This window comes from Schistocerca cancellata, chromosome 7, assembly GCF_023864275.1.
Source record: "Schistocerca cancellata isolate TAMUIC-IGC-003103 chromosome 7, iqSchCanc2.1, whole genome shotgun sequence".
In the NCBI taxonomy this organism is placed as follows: Eukaryota; Metazoa; Arthropoda; class Insecta; order Orthoptera; family Acrididae; genus Schistocerca; species Schistocerca cancellata.
In genome coordinates, this window is record NC_064632.1 from 543,465,196 (window position 1) to 543,481,549 (window position 16,354).

Consider the following 16,354-nt stretch of genomic DNA (forward strand, 5'->3'; position numbering starts at 1 on the left):
AAAAAAACTGGTGAAAATCCTGTCCTCGAGTGTTCAGCCACGTCGTTGCGAAGTGTTCCACCTCCTTGGCTGAAACGAACCGTCGGCGTACTATGTGCTCCTACGAGTGACGATAAAAGCGAAAATCTCTTGGGGCGGGGTCCGGCCGCTAGCGACGGTGGTCGACGATTTCCCAACGAAACCGCTCCAACAGCACGGTCGTCTTCTTTGCTTTACGTGGTCGCGCGTTGTCGTGCAGGAAGATGACGCCTCGGTGAAAAGTCCTGGCCGTTTCCTTCTGTTTGCTTTCGCAGTCGTGTCTAGTTCTCGCAGTATCGGTAGGCGGTCCTTGTGTTCCCTCTTTCTAAAATCGCCCAAAACATTGTGGCGTCACCTTAAACTTCTTTCTCGTTGAAGAGAATGAGTGTTTCCACTCCACTAGCGATCACTTACAAGGTGACAATTATTGAACTATACGAAAAAAAACGTAAATTATTTACAAACTATGGCGTGCACACACTTTATTCAACATGTAAACGTCACTACAGATATTCGGATTTTGGTTTGACATGTTCGATATGCCTGCCATCATTGGCGATGATGAGGTGCAGACGAATAGCGAAATTCTGCATGACCCTCTGAAGTGTCGGAACATCGATACTGTCGATGACCTTCTAATGACTCCACTAGAAAAATTATTAGGTGTTCCTGATAAGAACAAAAAGAACAAACAGACAGGCAGCCTCGTAACTTCCCGCTGCAAAATTAATTGTGACTACTGTTCCTTACTCTTACCAGGTCTTCTTTTCTTAAATTGAAATTGACTTTTTCATCGAAAATAAAATATTTAGTGTGGATTTTCTTAGCTGCCAGTGTAAGAAACAGCTTTTCAAAATCTGCGTCGTAATGCAGCTCCGAAAAATTCTTGACGCTGTTATTGAAGAGCAAGTCAGACGATACGATTCTGAACAACTATGATAGTCTGTGTCGCTAGGGCAAGTTCCACAGTTTACGCTTTTCACAAAAGAGGATCCCTTCATTCCAAAAGACTGTGGTATTAAACAGGGATCTCACAGTGCTACCCAGCATTCAATATCCTAAGTCTTCTGCTTACTTGCACTTTGTATCGCCTTTACTAGGAGAGGAAAGATGAGCACAATATTCACTTCAATAGTGAGGAAAAGTTTGCCTTTTAAGATAACAATTATTATTTCATAAAAACGTTCTTCTCACTGCTCAACTATTACAGTATGTATTCAGCTTCTTACTAGAGCGTATACTGACAAAAATTAATATTTTCTTATATCTCGCAGCAATTGTGGCCGTCGTATGTTTTTAACAATAGAAGTAACCCATCTTTGAAAATACGTCCTTCCGTAGTCACGTTTACTACAAAAATCGTTAGTAAAGTCACGGAATACCCCAGTGTGTTAAAAATTACGGAACGCTAACAAGCCAATGATGTTATTCAAAATGCTGCGTTCTCGCAGGCGAATGCAATAGTTCAGGTTATGAAGTGATACTAAAACCGATTACTCCACAAAGTAATGCCGTACTTGATGAGGTCCGGGAAGTATGGACCAATCGGTGCTCATGTCAGTGACCGCCGGGCACCCTATAGCAAGAACGCGGTCCTCAAAATGCTCGTCAGACACTCTTCAGCTTGGATGGGGTCGGGCTTCGTCTTGCTCGAACCACGTCTTGCGAAATCAGCGTCACTTTGGATAATGGAAATGAAATCATCTTCACAGTGCCATCAAAGAATATCGCAACGATTATTGCGTGACTGGACACTGCACACCACACTGTCACCCGTTGGGGCTGAAGAGACTTCTCGATCGCGAAATACGGATTCTCAGTCCCCCAAACGCCTCAATTTTGCTTATTGACGAACCCATTCAAACGAAAGTGGGCTTCGTCGCTAAACCAAACCATACAGTGCATACTAATTCCCATCATGCCCCGCGGTCGGCCGTGCAATTTGAAAGTCCTAACGCAAATCGTTCAGAAGTTATGACGATTTTGTTCCATATAGGTAAGTCTGGGGTTGTAGTGCTGGATCCATGTTCCGTCACCCGTGACAATGTGGGGAAGAAAGCTATTGGCTCTGGCGGAACAACGTTGCAAAAAATTGCAGACTTGCCCAAATATGCTTCCAATTGTGTTGGTTAGTCAGCCTTCGTGGAATCGATTGGGAACAAACTATCCTGCGTAACATCTTGAACACTGTGACGATCGCTTTCAGCCGACATTTCCAATTCTATCGTCATACACCATAAAGTGGTCTTCTTGCTGTCCTGAACCATCTCCTCCACGTGAGGTGCCTTCAAATCTATTCATGCCGTGTAGGGCGGGGCACTGTAATCCTCGTCGATGGCGTTTTCTCTACCGGCCGCAAACTTTTCAACACTGTTGTGACATGCTGACGAAACATTAATCTCTCCGTAAACATCCACCAGCTGCCGCTGAATTTTAGCTGTAGTTTCATGTTTCGATCACAGAAGCGGAGTTCTTCTTGAGACCAGTTTTCCAAACGAGTTACTGTTTGTGTTCAACAACAGCTAGCGCTGTAGGTGGAGCGTGGCAGAAACACTGCACAGTTACCAACCGCATGTATCAGAATTACCACACACTACTAATTTCCCTATAACAGACGAAACAGCAAGAATATCGGCCTTATAACGTCAGTTTCTGATCATCCCTGGTACACCCGTCGTAGAGAGAGCGGCGGTACAGTTCGAAAAGGAAAAAGAAAAATTAGGATTTCACGTCCTGTCAGCGATGGTGTCATTAGACACGCAGTGCCATGTTTCCAACATGGGTCTGTAACTCAAAAGAAAGTGTATGCTTGGAAGCGTTAGCCACCGACCCAGTGCTATGGCCCGGTGGTTGAGGCTGAACTCCTTTTTGGTTTGGTCATTGTTGAAAACTTTGCCATGTGCCAGTCTAGTTTCTTTGGAAAGTACATTGAAGTTTCTGTATTAGTACAAATAGTAGAAAACTTAAAATCAGAAATTTATTTCGAAATACATCTTTGGTTTAGAAGTAAGTGGAACAGAGGTAAGTATGCGAATAGCCACATCGTTGGTGCCACGCAAGTCTCGGAGCTTCTTTCAAAAGCTAATGTTCCTTTCTCTTGTCACCTTCATACTGGGATCTTGCAAAAGACGAGAATGCTGAAGTCTGAGTCTGGGTACTACAAACATAGGAATAAAATCTGGCGGCGTCCAAAAAATAGCAAATAAGGTAAAAATATTTAAAAACTATAAATGCTGTTTCAGAGTTCTAATTTATGAAAATATAAGATACATTACATACGCATATGTAAGTGATATCAGAGCTACACATGGGACGCTATTGATGCTATTGAAGTGTTATTCCAAAGACAACACGTTTGTTCGTTGTTCAAGTGCATGTCAATCTACAGTGAAGGTATTGCTTGGGAGCGAGAATAGCGAGTAAAATTCCTGTTCTCTGCTAATTCTATTATGTAGGACAGTCGAGTACTTTAGTTGCGAATCTTGCAATCTTCAGTCTGTTGAAGATTGTTTATTAAGAATTGACCTCAATCCCCAATCAGTTGTAAGATGGCAAGAACTATGCCCCTTACATGAAGTCATTAAAGATCACCTAACTCACGTTGAGCGAATAGAAGGGCTGAACAAATATGACTGACAAGGCACAATGCATCTTGTGGAGGGTATAGTATGGACGTATTGGAATAATTAATGTCGGGTGATGGTTTTAAAGTAATTCACACGACATGAAGAACTTTGTGGAAATGCATCGAATTACTGGAGGCTAGTTTATCCCAGGAAAGTATACAGAGTTCACCGTGGCCGGCTAGGGAGCAGCGAAGGGAAGCGAAAATAGGCAGCTTGGGGCAGCTCAAGCTCTGAGAAAGCGGTAACGGGGCGTGGCCTCCAGCTGCCTTAAGATGAGTGACAGTGAGTGGGTGGTTGACCCCATGCTGGTGTGCTGGGAAGCAGATGGAGAACTTGTACACCTGTTGATAAATGTCCGTCGTCCCGTTTTCAGTGAAAGATGTGAGTAAGCTGCGCAAAGCTACGGTGGAGCGGTCAACAAAGGCCAAAATATGTGTGTTCGTAACTATAGCAACTTCATGCTGAATTCACAGTCCACAGATTCTGAAGTAAATCAAGTGAAGAGCGACAGAATGAAATACGCCGGCCTCAGATGGGATCATAGGACCAAGGAATTTGAAGTACTCTCCTGGCAGTCAGAATTCCGGAAAAATTGGTGTTTTGTGCAGACGCTAACCTTGATGGGTGGTCTGGGAGGAGCTAAATAGCAGAAGTTGAGAGGAAGGGAAATTTTGTGGGAATTTGTTCACTTCCTGGAGCAGGCATTGGTCGGCGCTGGGAAGCGATGCATAATTAACGCGACTTGCGCTGCAATTAGCGTAACTGATTTTGCTGGAGGGGAAACCGAGGCGAAGAGTGGACTGGAAGAAGTCCCCGTAGAGGTCTTCCATTCCCAGCTTGCCTAGAGTGCGGATGTGGCACTCTTTACTCAGCTTGCCTAAGAGAGAGTGAGCATCTCTGCAGTTTAGGACTTAAACGGAACAATTGAGCTTGGAGAGAGAAAGTTTTTTTCAGCTATGTACTGAGCAAGATAGCTAGGAGTGAATAGACGAGCGCAGCCTTGCAGCACTATGAGGCCAGCCGACATCCTCAAAACGTCGACGCCCCGCCACACTGAATTCGGTGATATTACGCCCACTCCAGCTTGAGTTAGGCCACTGATTAATTTGTTGGGTCACGTTGGCAAAGTTTCCACGAGGGTTTCATGGGCCATGTATTGTAGAATTCTTCTCGCACTTCGCATTACGCCTGGGTCAGTCGATAGGAATTAATTTTGATTTATCGTGCTTTACTCCACGGAAACGCAGTTTATTCCCACTGCCTGTTAGGAGAGTCATGTAATCTGATGACTGAAGGTCGTGAGTTAAAATAAATTTGTGCTAATCGACTGCATCTGTTTTCAACCAAGTAGTTGAAATCCAGAGTCACTTTCTTAATTAATTTTATGTTCAACATTTGCATCTGGTGTTCAATAGCTGAATATAACATCAATGTGCACACCTTTTTAGTTATCAATTCTGAATCAATTAATGTCAACACTGACACCGCAGTTCAATCAGGAGTCACAGGGCCTTATTACATTCTTTGCGTTATCCGATATTGCGGCAGTTTTGCACTCTCTGTTGATCTGTTAGTCAATTAACTGGGGTGAACACACGCCAAAACCAGATAAGTGACTGGTGGGATGTTACACAGTTCATTAATTTATGCTTACCTCCTATACTGCCTACTTTAGTATGTGGCTAAGCCGGTTCTTCGTTCCCGGTCTCACTTGAAGACCGTCTACATAACGGCTTCCAGGGACAATGAAAAGATCATTTTCAACATTTCGAATGATTTTTGAGCGACTTTAAAAATTAAAAATGTTGACATAAATAAGAAGTATGAAATAGGTACATACAATGAAAATTGTGAAATAAGTACATACAATGAAAATTGTAACATATTATTCAAGAGCATAAGCGATATATCGATTACACAGAGGTACGTGTGATATAAAGTTGCGAGCAGCTATCACTGAGACAGCGTATGTGTAGCAAAGAGCTTGTATTAGGACGCGCGATGGTAGGCAGTTGTAGCTCATGAGGAGCAGGAGTAGCGCGACCGAGGCTGGCAGTGTCTGCTGCGATGCTCCGGAGTGGGCAGTCGTTTAGTATTAAATATTCAGTGTGATAATTTCAGTGTTGTGTATTAATGATTTACGGAGGAAATAAGATTTGATGTAAAATGAATAAAATACTACAAATATTATTATGGAATTTTGATGAAGAATCTTTCTACATGTTGTTACATCAATGTACAATAAGGTAATCAATATTCACGTATTTATGCACTTTTGCTGTAGAATGAATCTGAATAAGACGCCAAGATTTTTATCGTATTTTTTTAAAGATCATTTCTTTGCTTAAAGTCCGCCCTGATAGCTGAGTGGTCAGCGCGGCTGTCTTTCACGCCAAGGGGCCCGGATCCGATTCCCGGCTGGGTCGGAGATTTTTCTCCGCTCAGAGACTGGGTGTTGTGTTGTTCTCATTATCATTTCATCATCACCAGTGGAAGGCAACGGGAAACCACCATTGGAATCACTTCTCTAGACGCTCATGCGGTGGAACTCTCTGACGAGGCTTCCCCCATGACAAAACCTGCCGTAAGACAGAACACTAAGATTTTTTTTTGTTTGCTTAAATGTAATTCTTATAATATGGCTTAACAATTGCAAGTCAGTTCATAGTATAGTAAGATTTTCAAGTAAGATATTACAATCATTCTCCACAGTCATGTTCCGCCTCCCAAGTCCAAGTCGTTTTTATTCAAATAAATTTTAAATGTGTCTCAGTCAAGTATCTTGTATTTTGCTTTTGCTATTGCAGTTAGTTTCATAGTGCTGAGAGCAGAACAACGCGTTATCCAAGACGGCACCAATACGAGGCAAGAAACTTATTTCACACAGTTTATGGATTTTCGCATACGTACCACTTTTGTACTTATTCAAATTTACAGGGACGTAGTAAGATCGAGTAGATCGGAATGTTCGTACCTCTAATTTGTCATTATCGCGCACAGGTTTTAATTAGTTTGGGTTTACTGGTATGCTTTCTTGCTGGTCGACATATTGTGTAAAACATGGTCAGGTAAATACTCATATACCCGTAATCAGATATGCAGCCAGCATACCACTTGATATAACTGTTCTTTGTTAGACATAAACATCACACCTTACTGTAGCAATAAACGTTACAGTTATAATCTAATGCTAAAGGTGTGACACAGTAAGACGACTGTTACAACAAGAAACTTAGCATGGGTGCTTAGGCAATGTAACTCACTGTGTGCAAATACCCCGACTATATTCATCCAGTATTTAAGAATGACAGCACTTAGTGACTTATGACAGACTTCACACTTAATTTCAAACCTTTGTGAAACTTTTTCTCGCTGATACATGTAAATGTCGTCTGACGAGGGCCTCCCGTCGGGTAGACCGTTCGCCAGGTGCAACTCTTTAGATCTGACGCCACTTCAACGACTTGCATGTCGATGGGGATGAGCTGATGATGATTAAGACAACACAACACCTACTCCCTGAGTGGAGAAAATCTCCGACCCTGCCGGGAACCGAACCCGGGCCCGAAGGATTCTGTCGCGCTGACCACGCAGCTACCGGGGGCGGACTTTCTCGCTGATAACCCGTCACAAAATGACGATAGCAGAAAAGTTTATCCCTTACTACATTTTCCTTGTCTATTCTGTAACTCTTCTGTGTTAGTCATACCGTAATATGTATTACTTATTTACCGCTAACTCTATTCGCAAAACACGTTGCCGATAGTATCCGAATATACTCATCGAATGCATCTGCAAAATTCTCACTGAACTACACATTTGGAGGAGATACGTCATAAATATGTAGGTGCTTGAAAAAGTAACTTTCACTTAAAATGGAGCAATTACACAGGCCACAGTAATCCATTGCTGGATAATGGGAGCACTTACAGAGTTCCAACAAACTTTAAACGTAATTTAAAACCTTTTTTTAAAAGTTTTTCTCAAATATTTAACTTATTAACTCATTTGTAGAGTAATTGGAAGTTCCAGGCAACATATGGGATCTAGATTTTTTAAGCAATCATGGTGGGAGAGGGAAGGGGAGGGCGAAGGTAGGCAGAGGGCAGGAGGGGGGGGGGGGTTGTAACTGCTACTATACTATACAATTTCCATAATCCTAACTAGCCATCCGTCTCTGATGATCTTATCATTGATTGAATATTACACGCTAATCTTACTTGTCTGCTCTTTTTGTAAACTGCGGTGTCAGCAAGCTGATTAAGCTATCCCAGGGTTCGACCGCTACATCCGCGTTCGTCACAACATATGCCTGGTCACCCAAATGTGGGTTGTGACTCCACTGAAATTACTTAGAGTGATAACCGCCTCCGCAGTCGAGATGGTTAAGCAAGCCTTTAGCTTGGAGTGACACGTCAGAGATTTCTATTCCTGGCTGTGGAGGAAATTTTCACCACCATTATTTGGCCGAAAAAATCATAAGTTCCTGATCACAATATTTTGCGGCAATGATGTCGTTTCGATTTCAGAACTTCTCCACCGTGTATCATGAAGTAAGTGCTTGTTATGAAGTAAGGGCTTGTAACACTGTTGGTGGTGGGAACGTTAGGCCCCAGAGACCTCTTGCTGCTGTACGACAGGAGTAGGCTCTGTGCCAGCAAAAAGTTTCACCCTTCCAAAACATAATAATAATAATTCTCTGTATGTCCATCTTTTCAGAGATGGTTACGGGACTTGGCTGTTCAGCACAGAACGTCGAATCAGACACGTTCCGGCCGTCTAATTTCCAAAATGTTATTTTATTGGGCTACCAGTTCGGCGATGGCACCTGTGTACAGACAACAATGGTAACAGTTTAAAATAGATAACAAAAAGAGGATGGTGCAACTCTTATACACAGTGGTAATATGTAATAACATAACAATAGCAAACTGTATACGACGTGACGTCAAAGTTACAGATAAATTAAGGAGGAAAATCAGAGAACAGTTGCACATTGTAGTAACATCAAGTAGGGAGCAAAATATACGTGTCCTATAATTGTAAAGAAGAACGTAGTACTGTGCGGCTGGTCCCGGCGGAGGTTCGAGTCCTCCCTCGGGCATGGGTGTGTGTGTTTGTGTTTGTCCTTAGGATAATTTAGGTAAAGTAGTGTGTAAGCTTAGGGACTGATGACCTTAGCAGTTAAGTCTCATAAGATTTCACACACATTTGAACGTTTGAACAAGAACCTACTAAACAGTGGTCAACATTGGACGTTATGCCTATATGATCACGGTGCAACGCTAATGCAATGGAGTGAAACAATATAGTCATATTTACTCCATTTGTTTACGGGCATTGCATTAGCATTACACCGTGATTACCTACCCATAACGTGCAATGTTGACCTCTGTTTAGTGGATTTTTTTTTAGAATTATACGACATATATATTTTCCTCCCTATCCTCAGACTTCCCGGTGGAGCGAAACCGTGAAGCACATATTACAGAAATTTGAAAATGAAAGATAATGTCAACATTTTAATACAGTGTACAACTGTTCTCTTCTTTCATTCCTTAATTTTTCTGTAACTTTGATGTAACTTCCTCTACATATAGGTATTGTTATGTTATTACACTTTACCACTGTAGTGTCTAGGAATTCTGCATACGCGGTTCGTTAGACAAACAATCAAACAAGTTGTATTGATGAGTTTTATTACAATACGAAAATTACAATGCTTAACTTTGGCAATCACACAGATGCGTCGCAAGCAAAGGGCGACATGCGAAATAATCAGTCTTTGCAGTGACTGCTGATCTGTGACAAAAGTCTTCCGTGAAGTGCTACGGAAGTGCCTAACGTTGACGCTGCTAACCAAGTGGGTAATCTTGAACGTGCTGTCGAACTGGGCCGTCACCAGTCGGTTGCGGCGCCTGCGTCCTCATTATATAGGGGCCACTGTTGTCGCGTTGTCGTCTTGGAGGCTGGAAGGAGGACCGGTCAGCGTGCAACTGGCTGACTTCTTCTCACAGCCTTCTCTTCCCTGTCATTCCCGACTGGTGTGCCGGCGCTTGACTTTACGCCGTAACAAGTACTGTATATAAGGCTTGCACCATGCCCTTTTTGTTATTTATTTCATGCTGTTACCGTAGTTGTCTGTACACAGGTGCCTGAAGATGGCGCAATATATCGCCGAAACTTTAGCCCAATAAAATAACAATCTGGAAATTAGACAACTGAAAGGTTTCTGATTTGACATTGTGTACAAATAAATTATTCCGGGTGGTTTAACGGCCGTGAGAAAGTCTTGCAAATAGACAACAGTTTTCCGACATGGAATTATCCCAGAAATCCTACCAGGAAAACGTGGCATATAGTTAAACGTGTCATTCTAAGCGGATCTTCACATCTTTGGGAACTGAAGGGTAACTCAAAGGCAAAAATGTTGCATGCCATGGGCTGACCGCTGTTTTTCGGTTTCCAAGCACGCCCTTTACTACTACATCACCAGCCCTAGCCTCCTAAACATGACACCACACCCATTACAGTCACCCGCATTCAGCAGATGCACTTAACTCTCGCGTACCCCAAGTAACGGTCTATTACGTCCAGCATGGTCTTTCCAGACCGCTGATTAATCACGTTGGAAACTAGTCAGCGCTCGCGTTAATATCTCGTTTGAGGACGCTTTTAGGTGCAGAGTTTGTTGCTCGCTCTCGTCCACAGCGTTACTTCGTTGCAGGACCACTGACAGTGGACTACGGAGAGGGGGGAGCGTCTTGTCTGCTCAGGCGAAATGCACGCCCGACTACGTAAAAGGAGCATCGTAAAACATACGAAGCGCTTTATGGTACCGGAAGCACTCTAAGATTGTTGCAGCCAAGGGTGCTGCAAAGTGGAAAAGTGTTTGCGGTGTTTAAATGTTGTTTTAAGTAATATGAATGAGCCAGTTTTTCTGTACGAGCGTCAACTTAATCAGGAGCGCAGTGTAACATATCTACTACCATATTTGGGAATCTTCCGCAGCAATAGTAATTTCTTGTCGAGAACAGTCAGCAACGTTCTTCTGAAACTGCTAAATCAAACAGTCTATTACCACTTAATGACCAACGGCTGCTCAGTTGCTTTGAAAGCTGGCTATACAGAGTGAACCAATATCACCGAAAAACTGTCAGAGCTTGTTCAGGGATACCTTCTGCGTACTTTGGTATAACCGACCCACTGTCTTCGGCGGCTTGTTACAGAGTTGCTGGAGTCCTTTTAGTTTCTTGCGCCACTGAAAATAGTGCACAGCGGTGCAAACTGCACTGTGTCTTGAAACTTCCTGCCAGATTAAAACTGTGTGCCTGGCCGAGACTCGAACTCGGGACCTTTGCCTTTCGCGGGCAAGTGCTCTACCAACTGAGCTACCCAAGCACGACTCACGCCCCGTCCTCACAGCTTTACTTCTGCCGGTACCTCGTCTCATATCATTTTCATATCAGCGCACACTCCGCTGTAGAGTGAATATCTCATTCTGGGCACTGTGTCTTGTTTCCATTCGCTCACGATGTATACTGTTGACAGCAGTAATGCCCTGCCAAGCCTGTATTCATTACTGCTGGATTGTGTCTAGGGTTTTTGTTATCCGTCAGCGTTATTTGTGCGATAACAGTGACACACAGCACTACTGTTGATAGGTATACACATGAAGAGTTGGCCGATATGCAGCTTGTGTACGGGTTCACTGAATGCGCTGGAAGAGCGGCAAAAGGACGCTACGCTGAACTGCTCCCGCATCTACGGGAAACACTTCGCAGTACTTTAGCATCTCAGGCTTGTTGCATTACTCTGTGTTGTGTGTTGTACGGTATGATTATAGCGTATTACAGGCTTCTTCACTGTTGCTCAAATGTGTCTGTGAAATCTTATGGGACTTAACTACTAAGGTCATAAGTCCCTAAGCTTACACAGTACTTAACGTAAATTATCCTAATGACAAACACACACACCCATGCCCGAGGGAGGACTCGAACCTCCGCCAGGACCAGCCGCTCTTCACTGTTGCGGAGCTTTTTTTTCCATAGTACGAGGAGGACTGCGGTAACAAACCGAATAATAAATCGTAGTTACGTTATTACTCTGTAACGAGCCCCCGCAGGCTGTGGGTCACTTACACCAAAATATCTGAAGGCATCCCTGAACAACCTCTGACATTTTGTCGCTGGAGTTCTGGCTCACACTCTATAAGACAATAAAACAATACGTTGCTAATTACTAATTAACACTCTCCGTATTTAGAGTACTGCACCTTTTCGGCACTGCATTCTGCGCGCAAGCTCATCCAGGCTTCAAAGTACTCGCGATTAGACTTCAGAATATTACATAAAATAATGTTCTGCTGCTCATCCTACGTCACTGATAAAACTTTTAGACCTGAGTATAGCTATGATTAAATTACTGAGCCGTGCTGCGGCTCGCGTTGGTGCTGTTTGTGTGTTTCCGCCCTGTGTTGCAGGCCAGACGGTATCGTTTAGTTGGCATCGTTGCGGTTGTTTTTTTTCCGGGTCGTGTGAGCGTACCAGTTCGGTTGGCGACTCAAGAGGAGAAGCCAGGTCCGCCCATTGCCAGAACACGCCGGGACCGCTGGCGGCAGGCATGGACTGCCGGATGGAAGGGCTGTGGTTACGAGGGTGAACGACCTCGTCGTAAACCGGATCCAGAAAGCCTTTAGATGAGTGCATTTCAATCCAAGTAGAGAAACCTCCACCAATGTGATATCCCGCGATACTCCAGTGACTTGGGTTCGTATTGCTGCTCATAGTGTGGCCGAGGCGGAGAGCAGCGAGTGCAGTGCTCGGAGAAGGCGGATCTGATCAGCTTTCCTAGACTTCTTATTACTATTTACTGGGTTCTACTTGTTACAATTTGTTAAGTTCAATCAGCGACAATTTTCCTTTCCTGGGGGCCGCTAACGCCCCAGTTACCTGCCCTGGGGTTAGTGTATGTAACAGCAATGTATGTTTCCTCGCCTTGCCGCTGCTGTCCGGTAAGGCGTGTAGTTTTGACAGCTTTCTTGATTGTAGGCCGGTTGGTGATTCCTCTACTCTGGTGGTAATGATTCCTTTCTCGTTCCAAGGGCTCTAAACACAGTATTCTGGACTAGTGCAGACTGCCGGCCGGGGTGGCCGAGCGGTTCTAGGCGCTACAGTCTGGAACCTTCCGACCGCTACGGTCGCAGGTTCGAATCCTGCCTCGGCCATGGAAGTGTGTGATGTCCTTAGGTTAGTTAGGTTTAAGTAGTCCTAAGTTCTAGGGGACTGATGACCTCAGAAGTTTAGTCCCATAGTGCTCAGAGCCATTTGAACCATTTTGAACTACTGCAGATTGCCGGTTCCGGCTTTGGCGAAGTGTTCCATCGTTGCATTTGGTTTATCGGACGTCAGGTAGCTTCAGCAAGATTATCATCAGTCATTCGTTAGACTGACACTAGTCTGAGTTAACATCTTTTGAAGTGAATGCAACTCTTGGCTGCCTGTCTCATCTCTCGCGAAGGTGTTTGTTGCGGACCTTCTCAGAGGTCGATTCGTGGAGCACCGTCTGTGGCCCCTTGGTTCTTGCAAGACATGTATGTTCTAAAAGGAGGTCTGATGGCCAGTAGTTCAGTGTAACGATCATTCAGCCCAGGCCTTCTGCGAGTGTAATCTGCCTCAGTACCCTTTAAGAAACTTATGTACTGCTCCTTGTGTTTTATTATTGTATTATTTATTACAATACCTTGTAATGCCTACATTAAAGGTTATATATGTCTAGATAATAATTCACGTCGCCTTCTGGAATAAATCTAGCAGTGTAGTGTTCAGTGGATGTTAAGGGTTCTGTTACAAAGTGTACCGTCATTTTATTTCACCCGTTTGGTGACCAGTTGTTTGTTTTTTAATTAATTTTTGCTGTTGTATTTGCTGTTGTATTTGCTGTTTTACAGCAGGTTTCAAATTTTTTTTATATTGCTGCCGTTTCTGGCGTGTAAGGCCTTCAGCCGTGATTGTGGTCATGTGCCTTAAAATCCTAATTTGGTATTTGCATTTTGGCAGTAAGCCTTAAAAGCCATTGCTGGCGTCTGATGCTTTCTGCTGTGTTTGTGGCGACTTGCCTTTAATATTTCAATACCTATAATTTGTAAGTTGCAGCGAGTTTTAAACAATTCTTAATTTATTGACATTCCTGGCGTGTAAGGCCTTTTGCCCAGATCACAGTGGCTTGCTTGTAAAACATTATCTGTTGTATCTGTATATAATGGTTATTTGCTAAATTTTAACTCACTGAAAACACTATTATTTACACTGTTGTTTATTCCTTGGTTAATAGCGTGTGGTATTTATTATTTATTGTTGAGTCTGGAATTACTGGATTCAAATAAATTGTGTGTAGCTGTAAAAGGCAACCAGTAGTATCTGATGGCGGCGCCGTCCACAATCGCAACCGAATCCTGCCTTCCCTTGACTACCACCACGTTTCAGTTACAGGTGTAACCATTTTGCGGTGAACATTCTCGGTACTACGATCAACTGACGTGGAAGTTTGAACGAGCAATACCTCTTGTTCGTCTCCAATGCCAGTACAGTTCTTACGATTGCAAATTGATATTCGTACAATCTCGTATACATCTGAGAGTGATATGTGGGCAGTAAGATCCAACTTTTTTTCTGTTAACCTGGATATTTCGATACTGCTAATCAGAGTGGCATTTTCCATTAATGAACAGATTTTCTCTCAGATACTCGTTAATTTGGCTGAGCTGTTGCACTTGTAATATAAATTAAAAAACAAAAAACTTTTAGTTTGGTATGTTAAAAATGATGTAATTCCTCCAGCTGTATTAATGTGTTGGTTTTATTGGCAACTAGTTTCGATGTTGTTACAACATCATCTTCAGGCCCATACTTGTTGACAGTAACCGTACGTGTCTAACACTAGTAGTCAGTGGTGAGGTACGCGTGATCCAAGCGGAAGGCAGGTAGTAACTCCTGATGTCTAGAACGATAACATCGCTACACCTAAAGCGTCAGTTAAGACTTTTTGTTCTCACACTGAGTATCTTTCTATCAGTAAATCCTCGATTCCTTACAATATCGAACTCCCGTGTATAAAGCAGTTTCAAACCTCTGATTACTCTACAAATGAGTTCATCTGGTCAATACTTGGCGTAAGCATGTAAGCGAGAAGAAGGCCAGGAGAATTTTGAAATTATGTTTAAAGCTTGTTGAGAGTCATTAAGTACTCTCATTCTGGAACAATTAATGTACACAATGCTGCAAAATGACAAGAGTTCTCGAGGTACATTCAGTTGTGTTTGTGGATACCGTCTGCACAGTCTGTTACGAATAGAGATAGTAGTAGACAAATAGAGATAGTAGTAGACAAATAACAAACAGAAACTTGATGCCTGATGCTGAAGTATCACCGCAAGAACAGTGTAAATACAGTAAGCAATAAACTTTTTTTTCCATTCGTCATTTTGTGTGGGATAGGGATATCAGCGAAGAATTTTTATTAATGTTTGAGATTATGTTTAGAGTTTGCTGGAAGCCGTTAAGTGCTCTCATTATCAAAGGCTGCTGGAATACAGCTGGAGTAATTTGCGTTTTGGCTTTGCGGTTGATAATGGAAGAAAGACTAAAGCAAAATAAAGACACGTTCATAGGATTTAACGACGTGGAAAAAACATCCGACAATGTAAAATGGTGCAAGATGTTCGAAATTCTGAGAAACCTAGGGGGTAAGCTGTAGGGAGAGACGGATAATATATAACATGAGCCAAGAGGGAATAAAAGTGGACGACCAAGAACGAAGTGGTCGGATTAAAAATGTTGTAGGACAGGGATGTAGTCGTTCGCCACTACTGTTCAGTCTGTATATCGAAGAAGCAATGAGGGAAATAAAAGAAAGGTTCAGCAGTGGTATTAAAATTCAAGGTGAAAGGATATTCGTTGATGACATTGCTATCCTGAGTGAAGGTGAAGAAGAATTACATGATCTGCTGAACAGAATGAACAGTCTAATGAGTAAAGAATACTGATTGCGAGTAAATGGAAGAAAGACGAAAGCAAAGAGAAGTAGCGGAAATGAGGAGAACGAGAAGCTTAATATCGGGATTGGAATAGATAAGGAATTCTGATAACTAGGCAGCAAAAGAACTAATGACGGATGGAACAAGGAGGAGGACAACAAAAGCAGACTTGCACTGGCAAAAAGTGCATTTCTGGCCAAGAGAAGTCTACTAGTCTCAAACATAGGCCTTAATTTGAGGAAGAAATTTCTGTGATTGTGCGTCTGGAGCACAGCATTGTATGGTAGTGAAAACTCGGGGAGAAGTGAAGCATTTGAGATGTGGTACTACAGACGAATGTTGAAAATTGGGTGAACTGATATTGTAAGGAATGAGGAGGTTCTGTGTAAAATCGGAAAGGAAAGGAGTATGTGGAAAACACTGACAAGGGTAAGGCACCGGATGGTGTGACACCTGTTAAGACATCGGAGTGACTTCCATGGTACTAGAGGGAGCTGTAGAAGGCAAAAAGTGCAGAGGAAGAGAGGTACTGGAATACATCCAGCAAATAATTGAGGACGTAGGCTGCAATTACTACTCTGAGATGAAGAGGTAGGCACAGGAGAGGAAATCGTTGCTGGCCACATCAAACCAGTCAGAAGACTGATGACTCAAAAGAAAAATAAATTGCACATAG

General features: G+C 42.9%; 1 protein-coding gene and 1 non-coding gene across 2 annotated transcripts in view; both read right to left on the reverse strand.

The window, feature by feature from the left end:
• LOC126092161 (uncharacterized) overlaps positions 1-16,354 on the reverse strand; it is a 1,357,798-nt gene that overhangs the window by 454,149 nt on the left and 887,295 nt on the right. The gene's annotated exons all lie outside the window — the stretch shown is intronic.
• On the reverse strand, positions 10,972-11,046 carry Trnas-cga (transfer RNA serine (anticodon CGA)). Its single transcript has one exon. It is a non-coding gene; the product is annotated as a tRNA-Ser (tRNA).